At 45.7% G+C, this 24448-nt stretch overlaps 1 protein-coding gene across 6 annotated transcripts in view; it reads left to right on the plus strand.

Moving 5' to 3' along the window:
• Window positions 1–24448, plus strand: part of PNPLA6 (patatin like phospholipase domain containing 6) — a 1092789-nt gene that overhangs the window by 536050 nt on the left and 532291 nt on the right. The gene's annotated exons all lie outside the window — the stretch shown is intronic.

The raw sequence follows: 24448 nt of genomic DNA on the forward strand, positions 1-24448 counted from the left end.
CTTTAGCTTCCTCTGGTTTCCAGCATCTCAGACATTGCTGCTACCTCTCCACTTTTTCTATAAACCCAGTCACGTATGTATCCCGTGTCCCCTTCAGACTCCTGTTAAGTTATTGAAGTAGAGGGTTTTGATCATATCTCCTTATTATCCCTTGCTGCTAATGTGAAACCATTCGGTTAGGTGGCCTACATGGTTATCACCCATGCAAGCTCCTCTGAAGATCCTTTAGTTGATTTTCACTGCCTAATCTGATCCAAATATACTAAGGGAATGTACTCCAGCTGTAAAAGTCCCTTTTGATAGATCAAGTTATGTAACAATCACTGATATGTCTGTATCTCTTACTAGTTGTGCCTCCTTGCACTGTATGCTTTATACAGTTGCTGATCAAAGCCTAATCTAGTTGGAAGAAATGTTCCCATCACTCCATTCCACCTATTATATCAAAAAGCTGATACCGTTTGACATTTGCTTTTACCAGATTAGTGCCCTTTACACCTGGGGACGGTCCCCACTTCATAGCCGGTGACAGGGTTATTTGCATTGAGTGGCAAAGCAGACTGTGTGTTCAGACATTTGCATGCCCATTTCATACTCTCTAACATTCAGCACTTTCACTAATGACAAATAATCTTCAAGTCCATGCTTTCACAGGTCCAATAACACGGTTTGCCAGCATCCGCCTGATTCAATGGGTGTTTTCCCGATCAGCAGTTCTTGCCCTTGCTTGAGTGAAGGCCAGAGTAGATCCCTGCTTGCATCGAATTTATTAAGTTATATGTATCTCTAAACTTGAATTCTGTTATCTGTTTTAAACATCATACGTTATCCTTCCCTCTCTTCAAACACCTACAGATCTTATTTGTTGCTAGATGGTAAACTTACATAAAGATCTTCATGTTGTAGGGGGCATAGCAAGACTAGCGTAGGCACTGTCACCTCTCCATATTTGAACCTTCGTTGGATTGGGGAAACCACCGGATGTGCAGTTCTGTTAAAAATAACATTGGTTCTCCATATATTTCGAAGAAGGTTGAAAGGAAAAAGAAATACAAACATTGCAGATAACTAAAAGATAGGCCCCAGACAGCATATTCACGGTTGGAAACAGAAATAAAATAAAATGTAAGAGGTTCGGAGAGGGCAGAGTAAATATGACACGGAAGATGAGTAAGACTTAAGCTAAAATTCGGATTTAAGGGGTTGGAGGCAGGTAGGGGTAAGAATGCTAAAGCGGCACACAAAATACACAACTAAGAGGCCAGGCTACAATTAAAAACAGTGGTAAATTAGTAGAGTAGATTCATTCTGGAAGCACGGGAGCTCTTCTATTCGCATAGCGATTAAATCAAAAGAAACATAGGTGAGAAAACTATGGTTAGAGACAGAAGAACAGAGAATGCTGACTAATGGTGGTAACAGAGGAGTAATGAGAGAAAAGACTAAAGCTAGAAACTTGAGAGGTCGGGTGGAGGTGGGATGAAACTGACAAACCAAGCAGAAACAGCAGGTCAGGCTAGTGCTAGCAAATAAGAACTTGAATGGCAAACTACAGACTATGCAGACGTGGACAAACTGAAGAGAAGCTCTGAGATGCGAGGCAAAATACTGGTGGTAAGATTTTGCTCTTACACTGCCTCTAATGGTGTTAACCTGGATATCGGTGGGCATGGGGTATATAGCTGCTCCTGTTTAGGTAAAGATGCTAATGATAACTAAACAAATGTCTTTGCCGGGTAACTGCTGAAGCTATCAGGACTAAGCAGCCTGGTTATACAATCTTAGCAAATGCCCACCTTAGAAACACTATCACATTGGTGTACTTTCACAGGGATCAAAGCTCTCAGCAAGAAGGTTACGAATTAATGGTAGACAATACCACCTTTTAAATGATGTTGGGCTCAATACTCTCCCTCCCCTCTTTTCACACGAGTCAAGAAAAAGTGGAGCACCATGCTAAAATGAGTGACCCAAAGGAACAAAGAAGGCTCTTTTGGTGGCACTGGACATGCAATAGATGAAGGGAGATTGTGGAGTCATGGGAGACACCTGAGCTAACCACTGCTTAAGCTGCTGTTCTGTGAGCGAGAAGGCATAAAACTAACATACCACTTCAGCCTGTGATGTGATCACAGATTCTAAAAAGCTGTGGGAAACTTAGCATTCTACACATTTCGACTAGCAAGAGTTTTTTTTCGGAAACTTTAAAAAGGTCCAGATAGCAAAATTATGTTCGAGTTCTAATCATTCTCAAATATTAGCAGTGGTAGCAGCAGCTATATCTCAGTTCAGAAGTATGGCTTCTGCGGCCTCTTCCACAAAGTTAATACCTTGAGGTGCCTATATGAATAGTGCTGTACACCTGCGGCAGACAAGCAGGCATGTCACATTGGCTGCATGCAACCTCCCAGTTTGTAATTAGATCGGAATTTGAAAAGGAGCCGTTTCTGTCGTGTCAATGAGGTTTATCAGGTGGCCATAGCCACTTATGAAAATACTGTAGACCACATTGGAATTGCAGCAGGTGGTCAGTGCACAGGGCTGGACAGTAGGAGGGGCTCTAGATTAATGAGCACTAAGCTGCTCCCTGAAGTGCAAGAGAAAATTAGATCTATTCCTTTCAACAGCGCTCAGCTTTTTGACTCATCCATGCATTGAAGTCCTTACCAAGGAGGAGGCCAAAACCAAGAGAAATTAAAATCCCTTCTTCAACATTCTACAAGGACGGAGGGAGATTCTTACAGGTCTTAAGGCTCAATATCCTTGAGAGTGGAGAGATTTGTCTTTCTCCTCCCAAACTCTGAAAAACAGTGCACGTTTTAGGGTTTCGTCCCATTCTCTCCAACATCCCCAGAGAAGTCAACTAATTCACATGTTCTTACCCAATGAACAAATATACCGTTTGGAGACTGAGTGACCTTTTTTGGTATTTGGAGAACTGTCTCGGGATCCGTTGGTCCTAATGATAATGGGGTATAATTTTTTGGGGAGAGCTAGAAACTACTGCATTAAAACATAATACAAAGGGTCCTGTTTTCAGAGATACAGGAGTGATTTTTTCCCCTGGTTCTTTTAAATTTCAACAAATGTCATAGCTGCATTACCCACGATTCTAGAGTTGAATCAACAAATTCCTATACTTCGAGACGTTCAAGATGGTCCCTTTCCTGCACATATTCTGAAAGCTCTGGGGCATGGAGGAGCGGTGAACTGGCTGTGCACCCTGGATCTTCAGGATGTATACATTTAAATTCCAATTTGGGCCACTCATCGCAGGTACCTCTGCCTTGCAGCAAACTGGGGCTGTTTCCAAATCAAAGTAATACTATTCAGTCACAGCTCAGCCCCCAGAAAGGTTGTTGAAGTAAGCTTAGCAGTGACTGCTTTTTTGCATGAGGGGCGGAATAGACATTCACTCTTACCTGAACAACCTCCACAAAGGCAGTCAAAATTCATTAAGGATAGACCGAAGTAAGGAATTCGTTTTTCCTTAGATTTATTAGTCAACTGGAAGAAATCACCTTATGCCTGACACATAAACCTCAATACATAGGATTCCACTTGGTCCCAGCAAGGAGAGGTTTCCCTCTCAAAGAGTAAATCCATTACCTTATAGAAGTAGCTCCTTATTTCTCACAAGAAGCAGAAGAGCCAGCCATCCTGTTCCCAGGCTTCTGGAACTCCTGCCTGCCTATGACCTGGAAGTGATTTTCGCCAGATTGCATAGGAGATATGCAAAGGCATATGCTGAATAACATGAATATAGAGATGCAACTACAATGGACAGATTTTGGTTCTGGAAATGGTGAAATAGATATCCTGGTGCTTCCAAGTTGTCACCCGCAAATAAAGGTTGCCTTTATAGAAGCGCACTGAAAGATTTCCATTGCAATAAAAGAACAATTATAATTATAATATTAGATTCATCACTCTTCTGATGGGAAGCCACTATGGGGACCCTCCAACATAACAATCTATGGTTCCTGCACAACCAAAAAAAACTCACCAACATTCCGTAGCTAAAAAGCTATTTTCATGGCATTGAAACAGTTTCATCCCAGCATCCGTAGCTCATGGGTGTTGATTTTGATGGCCAACACAAGATCCTCTCAACTATGAAAAATAGCCCAGATGCTCTAAACCTGGTTCATTGAAATTCAGATGCTTCCAGTGACCATTCACTGTTCCAGCACACTCACTTTTATGGTGGTCGCTCTGAGCACACTGACACAAACCACTCAATAATGGAGGATCTCCCCTTCGCTCAGAGACCAGACATTCAGATGAAATGGGGGATCCAATGCTTAAACTCTTTGCCACCCAGGAAAACAAAATGTGTCCTCTGTATGCCTTAGTGAGGGATCTCTGAATGATACATTTCCTCTCCTCTGGGATGAGTAACTGCTGCAGGCTTTACTTTCTACCCTTGATTTTGAATGTGGTTAAGAACAGTCCTGATTAACAAACTGACATCTCATCTTAGTGGCTCCCAAGCATGCACAGACAATATGGTACTCTGACATTCTAGAGTTGGCCGCTGGCCCAGTGAAACAAATGCCAGCGTTTAAGGACCTTGTGTAGCAGTCTGAGCGGAGGAGGTTGCTATTGATTGCGAACCCCATCCCTTCAATCAATGTCTTTAGCTGCCTGTTACCGGAAGATCTTATTACAGGTGGATGGGTCAATAGGATGACGACATGACATTGGTAAGGGCGGTTAACAAAGACTCAGAGAAAACCCAGTATAACAGCAAATTCACAACAAATTGTCAGAGATCCCGGGAGAGACATTAGCACCTTTGAAAGCTCACTGGCCATTTTAATTTATCAAGTGTTTGTAGGCACTTGCATGACATACCTCAGTACACAGTGACCCTCTACTGGCAAACCATATGACCAAGAACTACTTTAACAGGTGGGTTAGTTGCAGGAGGAACTCTCTATCTTATGTGAGAGGGGGGTGTACCTTCCAACGGGTAGAAAAAGGGGATCTCACAGGGTTACCATCCCCACCTAGGCGCAGTATTGCATCTACTAAGATATTGCATATGCTGCTGTTAGTGATCCCAAGAAAATACTATCAAGGAATTCTGCATGAGAAGTAAAAACTCAGGCAACTCTGCTACATAGTGCTGTGCGCTCTGGAGATAAGCTGGAGAATTCTACCACGACCATTGTTGGACCCACCATGGATAACTAAATAATGCTTCCTATACCAACAGACATGGCAATGGGAGATGCTAGTCAGCAGCACATGCAGAACCAGGAAAGGTATTCAATTACCATTTCGGGAGTTTGGGTGACCGCGACCCTCACAGTTGTGTAGATTTGCATTCAGCAGCCGTGACCAACCATCTGGAGCATGCAGAATGCCACAGACACCACACAGGATCCAGGGATCTTTCAAGATGATTGTGATGTTGAAGGCTGTACTTGGACACGAAAGGCAAAGATGAGGGCAATCTCTCAATTAGCTAAAGTAAAGCAAAACAGAGATAAGTATCTTCTCTGGGGAGAGGGGAGTACGAACAAGAAACCAATCTAAAACCCTGAAATTAGTCCTTGATAGCCAAAACCAATCTGAAGGGCACAGACAATTGCCAATTCTCCCAGAAGCACTATAAAAGAGGGGACACAGAGACCTTGAAGTGCGAAGTGGCTTGGAGGGAAGCAGCTACCTTCCGAGCAATCCCTGGATATATGGGTACCAGACTACCTGGTCGAAGGTAGCCCATGCCTTGGATGATCTACAGTTTACACTCTGGAAAGTGTCAAGCCAGTGCTTGTTTTCATGGGAAGTCTGACTGCTGGCGCATGAAGGAGTCCATGAATGGTCCTCTGCTGAGGATGAGGAATCCTGAAGGGGCAGTGTTTCCTTAACCACATAATCCCTGTGGCTGGAGGGTGACATGATATCGGCTGCTTGAGAAAGACCATAAATGAGGTTGTGGTGGCCTACCCATTGAAAGTGAATGTTGGAACCCAAGGTATGGAGGAATCCTATTGTGAGAATTTCTGAAACCAAGGTCTTGGAGAGACCTATAATGAAAATTTCTAAAACCATGGTTCGTGAGAGTGCTGTTTTAGAAGTTAGTGAATCCAAGGTCCGAGAGCGGCCTGTTGAGAAATCTCATGAAAACCACAGTCTGGAAGGGACCATTTGTTAAGGAAGTGTTGTAAGAGGTGGATTATGCATGAAGCAACCCAAGGATGAGGGAAAGCCTCCAAGCAAGAACCTTAATCTGTTATCAGTTAATCCACAAAGTTAGTGGGTGCTTTGTTACATACCATATGTATGGAGAAAAGGGGATGAGACGTAGGATTACGTTTTAAGTTTTCATAGTGACTACTATATTCCTAGTCCATAGACCCCTTTGCTCTGTAAAGCCCACCCTCAACACCCCCTTAAAAATTAACCTGATCAATATTATGTTTATAGAAGGATTGGGTGTCCGTCTGGGCAAAGAGTGTACTTTGCCCCGCAAAGTGTGTTGCTACATTTGGCGTAGGGGTTGGTCATGTATGCACCATTTCAGAATGTTTTGTATATTCTGTCTTGATTCTGAACTAGGAATAGATTAGTAATTATGTTGAATAACTAAATGCATCATCAGTCATTCATAAAGGACCTACTTAAGATGTCAACAAGCCATTTAAACCCGTTCTGAACTGTCGTTTTTCATAGCAAAAAATGTATTCTAATGGATACTATCTCCTCTATGGGTTCTTTATCTTTGAAAATAGGCTGGGACATCAGCCATTGTAAAATAGTCTTTGCATGCTGCCACGTGGTGCCATTCAAAGTTGCAGCACTGCATGATGTGAGAAACCTGAAGGTACTCTGACAATCACTCCCCAGGGATCTTCTATTCAGATGGCCAGGTAAGGGCCATCGCTTTTGGATCCTCACTCTCAGGGCGGACAAGCGAGGGAGGATCTCCTTCCTGGCTGGATGGTCTTTGGAGATTGGGGAGGGAGTACTTGAGGATGAAACATGGTATCCCCGCTTTGCTAACACTGACTTACCCTACCCTACTCTTCCTCAGCCTTTATGGGTTATATGCAATCCCAACTCCTACTTCCTCATTCACCCCTACATGGTACTAAGATGAAGAAGAGGGGACTAGGATTAATGCACACTTCCTATGTGAAACACCACTGTAGTACTGGGGTGAAGAATAGGGGTATGCAGACATCCACTACTAAATGTCAGGCATGTCCCAGTAATTGGCTTTGTTATGGTCAAGTAATACCAGCCAACAACACACACCTGAGGCCCCATAACAAGGCTCAGGTGCATAAAAGGTGGACCCCAAATCAATGTGGGGAGAGAGAGCTGACTTGGTGGAACGAGACCAGGAGGTTGGGATACTGGCATTGATCAGGGAGGAACGGCAAGACCCGGAGCGAGCAAGTCACGTAGTGGTTGCAGGACCAGGAAACTGAAATTGAAGGAGGGCAGCTGGAGCTGCCGAACAACTGAAAACCGGAATGGCTGTGCCTTGCAGCCGTTCTGGTCGCTGGCGTGAGCAGAGAAGTGCTCGGCGAGGAAGCTGAGTCAAGGCGGTCTGCATCCCGGCTGGCAAGAACGTGAGTGGGAGCAGCAGGGACCACTGCGGTGGAGATGCAAAGAGCCTGTGAGGGTCAGAGCACACGGAAGCACCGGAGCGCTTCCAGGGAACCACAGGCAAGTAGTTCGCGAAACTGAGTAAATATGAAAAATATTGAATACGAAACTGAACGAAAAGTACTGCTTGAATGAAATTACGTAATATTGAATACTGAATGGAATGGAAAGTATTGCTTGAATTAAGACCAAGGCATATGACATACCGAACAAGCATTGGAAAATAAGCTGACAATGAATGTCGGACTGGTTGAAAACAGCACTGTGAAAAGAACAAAAGCAAATAGGTTGATAAACCAGTGTGGAGAAGACTTGTACGTCTTTTGGGAAAAGCAAAAAACTGATGTACAAGTGTGTTGCAGTAATTAAAGAGAATATAAGAGTGGAAAGTTGGAAGCCTGAAGCAGAAGAGGCTATGAAGGAGGTACACAAGCGCAAGATGGAACTTATGGTTGCACGATATGTGATCGGTGGACCGTGTGGTCTGACAACCTGGGAGTTCCACTCTGTGAAGTTCAGACATTGCAAATGGAGTCAAAGAGAAGCACAGGGCTTCTGGTTGCGTGACCTGTAATGGGTGGACAGTGCGGTGTGACAACTGTACCTAGACCATGGAGCCCTACCTGGGACAAGCAAGAGACTTTGTGAAGGAATTACAGAGAAGCGGGAATTGAATGCTAAAGCTAGCTAGCAGGCAGGTCATGTGGGCCTAATTTCTTCCTACAAGGAACATTAAGCAAAATGCAAGTAATACAATGCAAACTTGGGCAAGGAAATCCTGAGAACTTAAAGAACTGAGAAATGCTGTCTTGGGGAAGGGGACCTCAAGACCGCCCTTTTGTGTGAACTGTGCTAGAATGAATTTGGGGAAGGGAACCTCAAGACTTGGCATAACATTGGTAAGGCAAGCAGCTATTGGAACTGTTTTGAACTTGTGAAAGAACATTCGCTGAAAACAGCAGAAACTTTACTTTTGAACACTATTCTGTTGGCTATGAAGAATCCCACACCATGTTTATTTCTAGATGTGAGTGCAAGCATAGGTTTTTAACACCGACCGACTTTTGATTTGGTCTTACAGACACAGACTTCCCTTTGTTTTCTTTAGGAGGGGAAATTCCCACCACAGTTATAGGCCAAGTTAGGCGTTACACCATCCCGATCCTTAATAAAGATTTTGATATTGAATTTTACAACTGTTGTCTGTGCATCTCCTGATATAGAACTAATGCAGCGGGTTGTTTCTAGTCCTACGGCATGTACTTTGCAGCACAGATCCAGAGAGCACTCGCTGTGGTAGTCAGCGTATCTGAAGACACCTGCAATTACCAGATCTCCAGAGAAGGAGCTGGATGCGTGGTCATAAACTGGCTTCATTGTCAGAATTCTCTGGACGTGCATTGTCATGGGCCTCTGATGCGATGCTGCTGTGTGATGGTTCAGCGCTGAGGCTAAATCTAATAAGGCGCGGGAGGTGTTGTGCGAACGGTTTTGCAGCATTAGGACCAGCCAATGACATGGATAAAAGTTGATAACTTGCTAGCTTCTACCTTGCCTGATTATAACCTTCAAAATGAAAGCTAAACCTTGGTTGAACGATTTTGAAATCTTTGTCCATTATCACAAGGAATTTGGATGGTTTTTATGGACCTAAAGAATTCCTATTATCATCTACCAACTCTGCCAGCTCACAGGAAATACCTGTGGTTTGTCTCAGTCGGTTAGCATAGTGCAGGGCCCAACATCAGTGTAGGTGGTTCACCAATGTGATGTGCGTGTGGCAGCTCATTTGGATCAGTCGGGTGTGGCAGGTTTCCATAATCTCAATGGTTGGTGGAGTCATCCAGTCAAGAGGGGGTGCGGTCTTCACTTTGGCATACCATGCAGCTATTACATGAAATAGGTTTCTCCCTGATCATACTCCCAAACTGTCTACAGTTTTTAGGAGCAGTATTCAACATGATGCAAATGATGGCATTTCTGCATCCAGAGCAAGAGATCAGGTGATGACTTCTCTGGCCTGCTAACAACCTTGGTGCTATGGTTTCAGCCAGACCCCTTTTGAAATAATTGAACACCCGTGGCCATCCTGCATTCTTTTCTATCCTCGGGTGAAGCTTTGCTTGAGAACTCTGGTGGGAGCCTACGGTCTGGTGGATTCAGATGACTGGGTCATTTGAAGACAACGTATAAGTGACTGTGCTTTGTCATTGTTTTGAACTGGTGAGGCAGAGTGCAGAATGGGATGGTTTCGGAAGTCCTTTGCTCTTCCATGATTTCAGGAACAAGTGATGACTGATACATGCATGACTCGCTGGTGCACTCATCTTTATGACCTGAGAGTGTTAGGGAGATGGTTGAATTTAGGGAAAGGCTCCAAATTAACTTGGAGGGTGAGAGTGATAATCTTCCCAACTATGTCAATAAGTGGATTTCACGGATTGCCAGGGACATCGTAAACCATTGTTTCCATCTGGCTGGTGAGAGCGAGAGCAAGAGTGGGTGCTCTCAGCAGATGGGCTCTGCAGCAGCGTGTGATGTGCTGCTTATTTGGGATGTGGGTATCGTCCACAAGTGGATTTGTCTGACACTAGCAGCAATTAGTAATGTGCCTGGTTTTGTTCTCGGGCAATTCACAAGAGTTGTGGTTTGGATGTATCTTTACCGATTCCATGGAACTTAACAGTGATCTGTGTATTTCGTCTGGTTCTCTTTTTGCAGTTAGCATTTGAGAAGGTTTTGGTACTAAAGGTAATGATGTCCTTGGTGGTCTGAAGTTGATCGCAAGGGATCTGATGTGCTCACCTATACAAACTCAGCCATGGAGTAAGGTTGAGTCCAGTTTTCCCAGACCTTCTGACAACAGATTATGACAAAGCTATTCTCTAGTATATGGCTGTGCTTCTGCTAATGGAGTCAGTAGCAGATTGACTATCTCAGTGTCAGTGGCTAGAATGCTTGGTGAAGGACATACTGAAGGTCTGTACTCTGAGGGGATATCTGGTGCAGTGTTGCATGTGCAGGCCAAGACAAAGCCGGTTTTTGAAATGTCTATTGCCAAGCAGTTTTTTTAAAAACTTATCCTGTATCCTCTAGCGCCATACAGTTTCCCTACCAGGCCATACAGTTGCCTGCAGTGTAGCATATCTTTAGTTCTGGCACAGGTAAAAGTGCCATCTTTGAGTCTTTCGATAGCTGCATTTTTAAGTTTCCCACTCTTAAGAAAACATTCCTGGTGGTTATAACTTTGGCCATGTGTCAAGTGAGTTGCAGGCCTTGTTAGTCGAGCTTTATACCATTTGTGCTGCTCTTTCTTCAGAAAGTACTCACTGAAAGTTACATTAACCAGTCGATTCAGCTTCCAGCCTTTTTGCCTCTAATGCATCCATATGATGAAGATTAGAGATTTCACAGGCTGGACCTTAAGATGGCCCTAAGCCATTACATTCTCAAGTCTGATTAGTACAGTATGGATAGACAACTTTTCATTGCATTCAGCTATGTATCCAGCAGAGTAGATATAATTAATCCGGTTATTTTCACTTGCATCAGACAATGCTATTAATCAGTACACAAGTCTACCCCAGAAGGCATGGATGTGCTTTCCACTAAGAAATGTGCAACTTTGACCACTTTTCTGAGAGGGGTACAGTTTCAAGAAATGTGCAAGCCAGCAACATGTTTGATCCTGTAAACAATGGCAAAGCACCATTGCTTGTACTCGATGCCGGGGCTTATGCTCAGTTTGTGAAGTCTGTGGTGTGACATATATTTGGAGAGGTGGATCGCCTTTGTCTGATTGGTTTTATTTAGAGAATCTTGAAAAGACTGACAATCTTTTAGAAGAACAAGTTGTGTACCTTACGGGTAATGTGGATATAATGGATCCATTGTCCCAGCTGATGAATCTTTTTAGCCTACTCTCCTCTGCTCATTTGCCTCTGAATGTTCACACCCACCTGTGGTGGTAAGTATCAGAGGAGATGTTTGCCTCAGGCTGGCACCACCAATTACACCTGGGGTGCTGCCACTTCTGGCTGTCGAAACGTGCTTCCGTGGCCGTGAATAGAGCTACCTGGTGCTTGCCACCATAATTTTAAAATGTCCTAGGTCTCACCCTGGCAACTAGTTTCCAAGATAAAGAATGTGTATAGGAGTAAACATAGCCACCAGAACAAATGTTACCGTAAGGCATGTAACTTATTTTCTTATTATTTTTTATCAAACCAAACAATTGCTGTGCCTCACATATTAAATAACTTGACTGCATACATGTGTTGTATACAACTCTGCACATCCGCTTACCACTTGTGAAACATGATGTTATTGGTTTAGACATGTCCAATCTCCATTAAAATATTTTGAATGCTCACTGTGTTTACTGTGTCTTTCTAAGCAGCTAATGAATGTGGACAATTGTGTATATTTTTCTGATCCACTTATGCATAGTTTGGCATTTACTAATGCCCACATACAGGCTTGAAACCAGTCTGTACTTTTTTCAATGCCTGTTCTATTTTCAATTTATGTATTGAACACACTATGACTGGAATGGTCTTTGTGCTCGAGAAAACCATGGAAGTAACATGCATCCTCTGCACGGCTACCATAGGACACGGTGCAGCAATGTGTATGCAATCAGAAGTGGCACGTACAATATGGGTGGGGCGATGATGAGGTAGGGACCTTAGTACCTAGTGGGGTTGGCAATCGGGGATAGCTCACAAGGTAGATTTTCATTCTTCTGAGATCCAGACACATCCCACAAGCAAACTTACTATACAGGGGAGAGTCTGATTTGTATAGTCTGTATGAAATGCAAGAAGTGATAGGCAATCCCTATCTGGGAGGCTGTTTCCTCAGTTCCCCTGATACAGTGAATAGTTATGTTGGCCAATGGGAAATGAAGTACAGAAAAAATGCCATTGTAGGGGTAGGGGGGAGTAAAGTAAAATATGTTTCTGATGTTTGTTAATCTGCTTAGAATCACATGCTGTGCATAGTCCGACATCCAGTGATCACTGGAGAGTATTGCATTTAGCTTTTCCTAGTCGAAAAGGGGACGTCGACATAGGCGTGTCTGTAATACTATCCCTATAGTGACGTGCAGTGTACCCAACATCCCTCACGCGTCGAGGTCCCTCAGCTAGTTTTTTTCCGCCCAGAATCTGGCCGCACTAATGCGGAGCTCATTGGAGAGAAATTGCTAATACCATTTGTTCGACCCTTGGTCGTTTTTATTTAAAATAACGTTAAATCAATCCCTCCTTCGACGGCTAAGCTGTTACACCGCCGAATAAGACCTTCGACGGCGTTGATTTCGACAGAGGCGATCTTTTGGCGCTGCCGAACACATGGCCTTGCCTCGCCGACCTATACAGTAGGGAGAGTGGGGGTCGTGGGACACTTCTGTTTCTTTCTAAGAATGCCTTTGTCTTTCACCCCCCTTTCCTTCGGGGTCGTTATCACTTTTAACTGTATCCTCAGCTATGGAGAGGACTCCTTTTAGATTTTGCCCGCGTTGTAAGAAAAAATTCACGTGGAAGGATAAGCATAAGCGGTGTAACCGTTGCTTACCCCTTGACCACAAAGAGGACGGCTGTGCGGCCTGTAAACTTCTTCGCCCAAAGACTTTAAAGGACCGCAGGGTCAAGAGGTGGACAGCTTATGCTATGTCTAGAGCTGATTCCTCACCCGCCGCCGCCGAATGTGACGAGGACAATGATAACACTACCTCTGTATCAGAGGTTGTAGACCTCTCTAGGGAGCTCTCCCGATCCTCCGCATCTGTCCCCGGCCCTGACAAGTTCGGCTTACGCCCTACTTATGGGGACGTACACCCCGGCGACACTGACGCACACAAGAAACATAAAGATAAACACACAACCCATGGCACTTCCTCTTCGAAATCGAAGAATGCCCTAGCGCCCACAGAGACGCCGAGCCTACCGGTGGCCTCCGCCGACTGTAAGGGCCGTAAGCCCTCCCCGCGACCTGCGACTGGGCTGTCCACAGATAAGGGCACTATCACTAAAACAACAGACGACGCACCTTGTAAGAGAGCACCCGTCGGCGACAAGGCCTCGGCACCTCCCAACACGATGCCAGTTGAACCCTCGACGGACAGTTTAGTCGTCGAGAGCTTGGCTCGTATAGTCTCCACTGACGCTCAGAGACGGGCGGTGAAGGATTCACCGAGCCCCGCTCACAAAGCCAGGGAGACGCCGAGACAATCGGAAGGCAGGCAGGACCCTCCTCCTACGTCAAAGGAAAGACCTAGCACACGAGAAGGCTTCTCAGAGGGTGAGGGGAGTTTATCCTCGACGTTATATGAAAGAGCTAGACAGCTTCAGGCAGAAGAGCTTCCGTTTATGCCTCCAGACCGTTCTGGGTTACCCCAATGGACTTTAGAAAGATTCCAATCATGTATGGATAAGCTGGATAGGTTAATGTCCACCCCTGCACATGTAACACCCAAGAGATCAAGAGAGGTACTTCTTGAAGAACCTAGGGCTAAATACCCAATACTATTTAACCCACTTCAAGAGGGGGTTAATACATATGACCTCACTGAAGAAGAGGACTTCCAAGAGGATGAGGAGTTCCTAAATGTTGAAGATCATCAAAACCTAAAAGAATAAGAAGGTTTTGAGGAAGACCCAGACATTGGTGGTGGGGGCTTCGAAGAAGACCCAGATGGAGCTGGCTCATAGCTCTGGCAGTCCCCAGGAGCGTCGACAGACCCTGATGTTCTGGACCTGTCCTCTCCTCAAACCACACCAGTTAGAAATCCATCACCTATAGATGACCAACCTACTTTCAATGCGCTACTACGTAAAGCAGCAGCACATTTTGTGATTGATACAGGGGAAATTACTCCTGAAATAGATTTTGTAGAAAAAATCATCAAGGAGAAACCACCTACTAGCTAGGCCATTCCCCTTCTCGCCTCAGTCAAAAGATGACTTATTCCATTGTTATCAACACCTGCGTTGGTTAGAGGGGTCAACCCTAGAATTGAGAAGCTGTTTAGTCCTCACCCTCTGACCCATTATACATTAAGGGTCACTCAATACCTGATTCCTTGGTAGTAACAACCACAAGGAAAAGGGCAGGGGTTCCGCCATCTACTAGCAAAGCACCCCCAGACAAGGAAGGAAAGAAACTTTACGCCCTGGGAAAGAGGATTACAGCCTCAGCAGCTTTTTCCACCAGAATTGCCAATAACAATACATTACTGACAAGCTATGCAGATGCCCAATGGGGAATGTTACGCCAAGACCTCGAAGAAGTCCCTGAGCCCCTACGAACTCGCTTGTTAGCCACTGTAATGGAAGGTACCCTGGTAAACCAAAGCATCATCAAAAACACACTAGATGCTGCAGAGATGGCGGGCCGGTCTTTAGTTCAAGGGATACTTCTCAAGCGTCATGTCTGGCTCTGGAACTCAGGTTTTAAACCAGAGATCCAGTCGTCACTCATCAATAAACCAATCGAGGATTCCAACCTGTTTGGTAAGGGCTCCAACCTGTTTGGTAAGGGCTCCAACCTGTTTTGGTAAGGGCTCCAAATAAGCGAGGTTATGGCAACAGATGCTTTTTTTGAGGCCAACAACAGCAACAACAATACTCCTGAGCAGGCAACTGGTCCTCTACTTAAGGAACCAGCCGCCAATACGCTCAGAGAGGACAACGTTGTGGCAAGGGAAGAGGTCGGGCCCCACTCGAGGCACCCCGGCTACCACCACCAAATGACCCGACGGTTCGGGTCCCCTCCCATGCGTTGCCGGTCGGGGGCCAGTTAACATCTTTTCTACCAGCATGGGAGGGTATAACAGACCGCTTGGTATTGTCAACTATAGCCCACGGGTACTGCATAGAGCCTCTATCACAGGTAACGGAGGGTATTTATTCAGTGTACTTCCTTGTACCCAAAAAGGACTGAACCATGCGCCCTATACTAGATTTGCGCCCAGTGAACAAATTTGTCAAACCTCAAACATTTCGCATGGTGACCCTACAGGAGGTAATTCCCCTGCTTTCAGAGGGAGATTACATGACAACACTGGACATGAAAGATGCACACTTTCATATTTTAATGTTGCCAGCGCACAGAAAATGCCTCCGGTTCATGATAGAGGGCAAACACTACCAGTTCAAAGTGCTACCCTTCGACATAGCGTCAGCACCGAGGGTATTCACGAAAGTACTGGCAGTGGCCTACCTGCGCAGGTTGTCCATTCCAGTATACCCTTACCTCGACGATTGGTTCATAGCCGGGGATTCTTACGAGACATGCTTCTCAAATACCCAAAAGACTGTAGACCTTTTGTTCCAACTGGGCTTCTCCATCAACGAGAAGAAGTCCAGTCTAGACCCCAGCCAGGTCAAGCAATTCCTAAGGGCTCCAATTCGAACAAAGGACGGCCTCGTCTTCCCCTCCAAAGAGAGGGTCCAAAATATGCTGTTTCAGATCCCTCAATATGTAGCCGGTCGAGAGGTGACGGTACGCACGGCAATGCGTTTGCTAGGAATGATGGCTTCATGTATATATTTGGTACCTCACACGCGACTGCGCATTCGCCCAATGCAAGAGAGGCTCAGCAGCCAGTGCTGTCAGGCCAGTGGACAATGGGACGATCTAGTGGTCGTCTCACAGGCCTTGGTTCTCTCGCTACGGTGGTGGTCGAAGGAAAACCTTGTTATAGGGAAACCATTTGCTACCCCTGCAGTGCAAGCCACTCTAACCACAGACGCATCCCTCACAGGATGGGGGGGGGCTCACCTATCCCAACAAACTGCACACAGAGTTTGGACTCCGAGTGTGGCGTCCAAACACATAAATCTGCTGGAAATACTGGCGGTCTTCAAGGCACTGAAGGCTTTCCAGGCACACCTTCAAGGGAAGACAGTGCTGGTCCTCACAGACAGCACCACAGCCATGTACTACCTAAACAAACAAGGGGGCACTCACTCTCCAGGACTGTCCAAGCTGTCCCAGAACATCTGGAAGTGGACTCCCAAACACAACATGTTCCTGTTATCACAACATGTACCAGGGGAACTCAATCTGCTGGCAGATGAACTCAGCAGAGACTTCCCTCTACCCGCAGAGTACGAATGGTGATTACGAGAAGACATTGTTTCCAACGTTTTCGCACTATGGGGCTTCCCACAAATATATCTGTTTGCAACTCTGGAAAACGCCCAATGCCAAGATTACGCTTGTAAATGTAAATGTGTTTACGCGTTTCGTCCCCGCAACCCCCCCCCCCGACTCCCCTTCTCAACAAGGTAGTGCACAAGATGCACCAGGAACCAGTTACCATGATACTAGTGGTCCCGATGTGGGCCCGACAACCCTGGTTCGCTCACCTAATGGAAATGTCACTGTCTCCACCGGTGAAACTGCCCTGCCCGTACAACATGCTGTCACAGGACAGGGGTCAAGACGCTGCACCCATACCCACAGACCCTGAATTTAGCAGCCTGGCTCCTGAGGTCATAGAATTTGGACATTTGTAGCTCCCTCAAAGATGCATGGACATCCTTAGAGAAGCAAGGAAACCGAACACTCGTTACTGCTACTCCAGCAAGTGGAAACGGTTCGTCATATGGCGGAGAGGAAAGAGCATCAACCCCGTTGACTGCTCTCCCACACAGATTGTTCTTTACCTGACTCACTTATTAGACTGAGGGTTAGTCTTTAATTCTGTTAAAGTTCATCTAGCTGCACATTCCGCATACACCACGTCTCAGCATAAGGTCTCATGGTGGAAAGTTCCAGTTATTAAAGCCTTCATGGAGGGAGTAAAGAGGATCCACTCACCTATATCTAAATCAGCTCCCGGATGGGACCTGAATGTGGTACTAACCAGGCTCATGGGCTCCCCCTTCGAACCCATGCACAAAGCAACACTTAAGAATCTCACTCTTCAAACCGCTTTCTTAATAGCTATCACCTCCATTAGGAGAGTAAGTGAACCTACAAGCGCTCTCTATACTAGACCCCTTTGTAACAGTTCACAAGGATAAGGTGGTTCTACGCACACATTCTAGGTTTGCACCAAAATTCATTTCAAAATTCCATGTCAACCAGTCTATAGAAATACCAACGTTCTTTCAAAACCCATCAAACTTGGGAGAAAAAAAGCCTGCACACACTTGATGTGCGCAGAGCGGTCATGTTTTATATGGAAAAAACTAGACCACTGAGAAAGACTAATCAGTTCTTTGTCTCAGTGGCAGGAGGAAGAGAAGGAGATGCTGTTTCAAAATCCACTATTTCTAGATGGATTGTCCAATGCATCACTCTCTGTTACACTCTTGCTAAGAGAGAACTACCCTTCAAGCCAAGAGCACACTCCACTCGAGGCACTGGGGCTTCCATAGCTTTCATTGCAAATGTCCCTCTGGAGTCCATTTGCAAAGTGGCAACCTGGAGTTCTGTACACACCTTTACAAAACACTGTCTAGATGCCCATTCTAGATCTGATTCCCAGGTGGGACAAGCAGTATTAAGACATCTTTTCTCTACTGTTCCTTCTCACAATCCACCTCCAACTCCGGGTACTGCTCGCTAGTCTATGCACAGCATGTGATTCTAAGCAGATTAACAAACATCAGAAGACATGCATTACTTACCGTAAAAGCACTTCTGATGTTTGTATTTGCTTAGATTCACATGCGCCCACCCTTCCTCCCTGCTCGGATGGAAGGAACATATACATCTTATTACTTTCTCTCTTTTATGTACTCACTCACGCCTAGAAGGCTCCCTCAGGGCGAGGAAAAAATACAAACAGAGGGACCTCGACGCGTGAGGGATGTTGGGTACACTGCACGTCACTATAGGGATAGTATTACAGACACGCCTATGTCGACGTCCCCTTTTTCGACTACGAAAAGCAAAATGCAATACTCTGCAGTGGCCACTGGATGTCGGACCATATGCACAGCATGTGAATCTAAGCAGATACAATCATCAGAAATGCTTTTACGGTAAGTAATGCATGTCATTCTAACCATTTAACTAACAATTTGAGATATTAGAACAGTGTGTAAAGAGGTGACGGGAGTGAATAATCATTCTTCCCAGTCTACCAGTCCGACAATGCAGACTGCACTGACAAGAGGATTGGGCAAAAGGGCGAGGAAAAGGAACACTGCAATACCGGGCTCTCAAACCCAAGCTGGAAAGAAAGCAAAGATAACACGTTAGTCCAAATGAGACAAGTAAGATACTCCAAGTGTGAACCCCCCTTGTAAAACTATTTTACCTGATGCCAGATAATGTTGGTGTCCCTGGAAGTCTACAAGGAAGCAGGATAGCCAAGTCTCTGCTGTATCTGGAAGCCCACTGCCAATCCTGAAGTGTGATCCAAATGTTAAAATGTTAACAAAAAAATCCACATTTTGTTAAAGGGGTATTCCGAATGCAAAAGTCCAAGAGTCACCAAAGCCAAAAAAGGGTAATTCACATGCAATCCAGGAGGCAAGTCCGAGATCTAACACCAAGGATTCCAAGCCAAAAAGACACCAAAGAACGGAGCACAATACGTGGAACCTAGACAATCCATGAGACGGAAGCCGTGGTCAGAGAATGCCACTGGGATCAGAGTTCATCCAAAAAACGAAACGCCACTCGTAGGACCATAGTCGGTTTGAGAAGCGCCGGGTTGTTGAGATGCAGGGTTTAAATTCCTGCAGCTGGGGTGCAATTGTCGTGTCCTGTGGGTGATTTCACTGCGTTATTCACGTGACACGCATGCCGTGTCTTGGCTCGAGAACCAGGGAGACCTAGTTTCTGATCCATGAGCCGTGACCGATGCGCCTGGGCAAACGCCTTGTGTGCAGCATTCCTGTGAGGATGCTGCAGCACCTGTCATTGCCACACCTTACTGCCCACGGACTCCATGGCCGGTACATATGGAGACAATGAAACTGAGTGGTTAAACGGGCACCATGTCCATTCTTCCGAGGCTCCCAGGCCTTTCCCCGGGACAAGATCCTTTCCAGTCGATATGATAGTATAATCGATTGTTAGTGAGCCAGGAGTCTAGGGGGCATGCACCTCGTATTTATCAGCGTGCCGACAGGGATGGCTGCAGGATTTCGGTGACGTTGTGTTCGGGGCACATAAGGCTTGAGGAGCGATGACTGGAAAACCGATTTCAACTTTGCATGGCCCTAAGAAACGTGGCATAAATTTACACCAACCGGACAACCTCAGATGGCATGTAGACAACCATACCTTATCTCCCTGTTGGTACAAGGGTAACTGTTGTCATTGTTTGTTAGCAAAGTATTAAGTATGTTCTTGGGCCGTTTTGAGGTTTACTCTAGCATGTGCATGCACATTTAGATGGTGTTGATAATGTCCATCTGCTGCAGGCACGGCTGTTGCCGGGGATACTTCTAGAGGCAGCATTCAGGGGTTATGATCATACACTATGTAAAATGGCGAGTAGCAGGTTGCGGAATCAGGAGCATTGTTGTATGCAAATTCGGTGGTGCCGGATGCTGAAAGCCATCTTTCTTGATGTTGTATAGACAGACACCTGTTGAATTGCTAGCGTTTAATCACACATTCTGTTTGGCAATCATTTTGTGGATGGTAGACTCATGAGAAACGTGCATCTATGTGCATTAAGTTTGTAAGGGCACTCCAGAATGGGGACGCGAACTGCGTACCTCCATCAGAAATTATAATCGACGGAAGGCCAAAAACACAGAAGATCTGCTGGAAGTATAAATCTGTGAGCTTTGGAGCTGAGGGCCTACCCTCGGCTCCACAGGGTATGAATTAAGCAATCAACCACAACCCCGATCGTATCCTTGTTATTGGTACAGGGCAGATCTGTGATAAGTACATGGACAGTGTGTCCCAGGATCACTCAGGAATGGGCATGAGTTTGAGTAGACCGGGAGGCTTACCCATAGGATTCATTCCCTGAGTACAAACCATGCAGGTGGTATTGTACTCGATGACCTCCTGCTTCATTCCGGGCCATCAGCACCAGCGTTGTAGCATTGCCAGGGTTCTCTTTTGGCCTAGGGGGTGGGGTGGAGTATTATCTTTTGCTCTGGGTGTCCTACTACCTTTGCATCGTAGCACCATTCCAAAACCTGAAGTTGGATGGCAGGGGTAGGTAAAAAGAGGCGGTCTGGATATATGGCAAGTCGTCTTGATAATTGACAGTCCTCCCCTCCATCTCTATTGGGTGTTACTTCACCCATTGTTTAATGGTGATGATCAAATCTGGTGAGAGAGTACAGGAACAGATTATCTGTCTGGCCATAAAACCGTGTTGGGGATATAAGGCAGCACCTTCGCACTGGAAATGCGCGAAATGGAGACAGCTTTACTGTTCTTGCTGCCCGCCTGGTACCGAATGCAGCGAAAGACAGATGCCAACGCACTTGCCAACCTTTTACGCATTTTAGGAGGGCCAACTCCTGTACATTCCTATGGTTGGTGTAAATGACAGTGGGGCATTTTACCCCTAATAGATGTCTCCAAGCTTGAGAGGCTTCCTTACCTGATGAGTTCTTTTTGGGTCACTGTATAATTTAATTCATGTGAAAAGAACTTGCATGAATGGTGGGCCACTGGGTGCAACTTCTCAGAGGTGGGGCATTCCTGCTAAAGAATAAGCCCGATTGCAAAGGAGAGACACTCTGGCTCCATTATAAAAGGAAGGTTGGAGTTTGGATAATGCAGCACCCGGGCAGACGTAGTGGCTTGTTTCAGGGTCACAAAGGCATCCTGTGTTTCTTTTTTCCAGAGGAAGGTCACCAGGGGACTGGTCAAGTGGGCTAAGGAAGTGGCTATGGTCAAAAAACCTCTTATGAACCCCTGATCGAAATTAGAGAACCCTAGACACGTCTACAATTCCTTTGCAGTGGTCAGAGCAATGCTATTCCAGAATAGCAAGTACCTTGGCCAGACTTGTCAGAATACCTTTGGCAGACATGTACCCGAGGAATTCTAATTCCTGTGTATGGAAGACACATTATTCGAGCTTTGCATAAAGGGAATGTTGGCAAAGTCTCCATAGGAGCTCTGTGACATGTTTGACATGGGTATGGTGTGAAGGGTAAAAGTATGTAACTCTGAAAAAGCAAATCTAGAACAGTGGATCAATACTTCAATTATACTTGCAACATAAACGTTTTATTTTGTCATTAATAATCATCCATAATACAACATCTGTACAAGCAGGGACTAATGAACCAAGCAACAAGGTGGAAAAAGACAAACCGTCCTAACTAACTGAAACTCTTCACATGGAAAAATCAAGTAGCGCCAAACCATGTTTTCACACAATTAAATGCAACTGTGCGCTTTGATCTGGCACAGGGAATAGCCACAAATGTAATAATAAATGGATCTTGGTTAAACCACAAATGTAGACAATTGGAGACAAAAATATTAATTCAAGAGAATGTTGTCTACTTCAAAATGCACCACATGAAGGGGAAAATATCAGGATTTCTGAGGCTTGTGGAATCTGCTTGGATCAATTGCTATGCATAGGCCGACATCTAGTGGAAACTGCAGAGTATTACAAGTGTTTTCGAAACTCGAAAGGGGATGTCGACCTGGCATGCCAGTAATACTATCCCTAGTGTGACGTCCACTGTACCTATGATCCTTTACGCGTCGAGATACCTTTTTTTTTTTCCGCCGTCGTGAGCGGTCGCTTCTCGCAGAGTTCAAATTTCGGCAGACATTTGCTTATGATAAGTTTAAATATAGTCACTCGTTCTGTCCTTTTCATTCCATCATCGACAAATCATCGATGCGGTGGAAAAGACAAAGAGAGCGCCGTCGGACGTATTCAAGATTAGACTGACCCTTTTGTCCTTTGAAGGCCCACCGGGCCTAGGCTCTTAAAGTAGGGAGAGTGGGGCGGCGGTCTTTTGTACAATGCATTTTCCTGCCCTTTCCATTTCTCGCCTGGCTGCCTTTCCCAAACATGGATAGGACACCTTTCAAATTCTGCCCCACGTGTAGTATCGATAAACACACAGTGTGCTACCTCTGTCTTAACCGCGACCACCGACGGCGAGAGGGACGCGGAACAGCAAAGTTCCTGAGTGCAGGCCCCGGACCCTAAGAGACAGACCAGCGGCACTGTTATGGGGACGACACCCGGCGGCAAGAGCACTACCCTTTCACACGCCACTAAACACACATCCCGAGGTGACGAGTCGACCAAACACCCAGATATGACGTGTAGGGGGAAATCCGTAGATTCACTGTCCTCTGGGCATTTGAGATCCTGTTCGCCCCATGACAGGCCCGAGAAACCGAAAGACGCCACCCGTGAAACAACATCGACCGAACGCTGATAGTCGGCAGACGAGGCAGAGGTCCAGCCCACTGCCGAAAGTCAACAGCCTTCGTCGAAATCGGTAAAAAGCACTGGGTTATCTCACCTGATTAAAAAACATTAAAAAAACTTGTCCCTGAGAGCCTTTTAAAGGCTACCCAGACCAAAAAAATCTTCCTCTAAAAGTTCAAATCACAAAAACAAGTCTCAAAAGAACAGGTCTGCCCCTTGCAAGTCTCACAAGGAAAAATCTACCCCTTCCATGGAAGCTGTACCTGAAGAAGATTCCCTGGCTCAGGCATTAAAAAATAAGGGCTTATCCACACCTACACCCTTAGTCCAAGACCCTACTCCTCCTTACCCTTGGGTCATCCCCAGTTCAGCCCAATGGATTGCAGAGGATATAGATAGGATGATGTCAAGAATGACCTTTTTTGGCAATTCTTTTGAGAAAAACCCTCAGGCTATCAAAAACTTCTAAATTACACTGCCTACTACTCAGGCGTCCGGCTCTCAGTCCCTGACTTCCATCCCTCAGCGTATAGCCTCATCCCAGCTGTTAGGGAGAATTCTCTGTTTAGGCTGAATTTCCTAACCTAGTGAGTCCCCCAGCAGCTTTGCTGGATTTCTGGAGTTTGTTTTTTTCTCCTGCCAAGAGTGAGTCTCTTTTCCTCACACTCTTGGACATGATTTGAGGGGTTCCTTTGACTGTTAATGGGCCTCATTACGACCCTGGCGGAAGACCATGGTGCTATTAGCACCATGGTCCATGCCGGTAAGTTACCGACTCCACCATGGAGAAAGGGGGAATTGCCACCCCATTACAAGGTTGGCGAGGTGATAATTCCCCCTTCCTCCATGGCCCTTCCCCATTCCCATTTTTGCCCCATAGGGCTCAATGGAAATGGGGAAGGCGCTAAGTACGGTGCCGCAAATTGCGGCACCGTAATTAGCACCAAGGTCCCTTTGCGGGTCCCTACTTTAACGTCTGGTCTACACCAGCCGTTAAGGTCGGGTCCCGCAAAGGGACCTCGTAATTAGCCGCTAATAGGTTAACGTCGCCGCAGCCTTTTACGGCGCCATTAACCCATTAGTGCCTCGGTCGTAATGAGGCCCACTGTGTTTTATGGGCTATGGGGTCTTTTACTCCATAGGGTCTCATGTGTTTTTACTATGTGTGTTACACAGCACCCTCAGTGCAGTGACACAGGGGTGTCATAGTGACACCCCACCATAGACTCAATACCCTGGGACTGACTACTGTCTCCCAGGGCATGTAAAGTCACCATTGGCTTTACTAGTGCCAAATTATGAACAGAAACCAGTACAAACCATCATATTGTGGACGTACTGCTCTGGGAAATTCGATTGCCCCGGGGTCTGTTATTCGAGGGGGCACGTCTCCGTCCCTCCTGATCGAGTTTTGGCTGGTGGCAGTGGATACTACTTTTTATATTCGACCGCGAATATATCGAGGCTACCAAC

This window comes from Ambystoma mexicanum, chromosome 3q, assembly GCF_040938575.1.
Source record: "Ambystoma mexicanum isolate Mex_15411 chromosome 3q, UKY_AmexF1_1, whole genome shotgun sequence".
NCBI lineage: Eukaryota > Metazoa > Chordata > Amphibia > Caudata > Ambystomatidae > Ambystoma > Ambystoma mexicanum.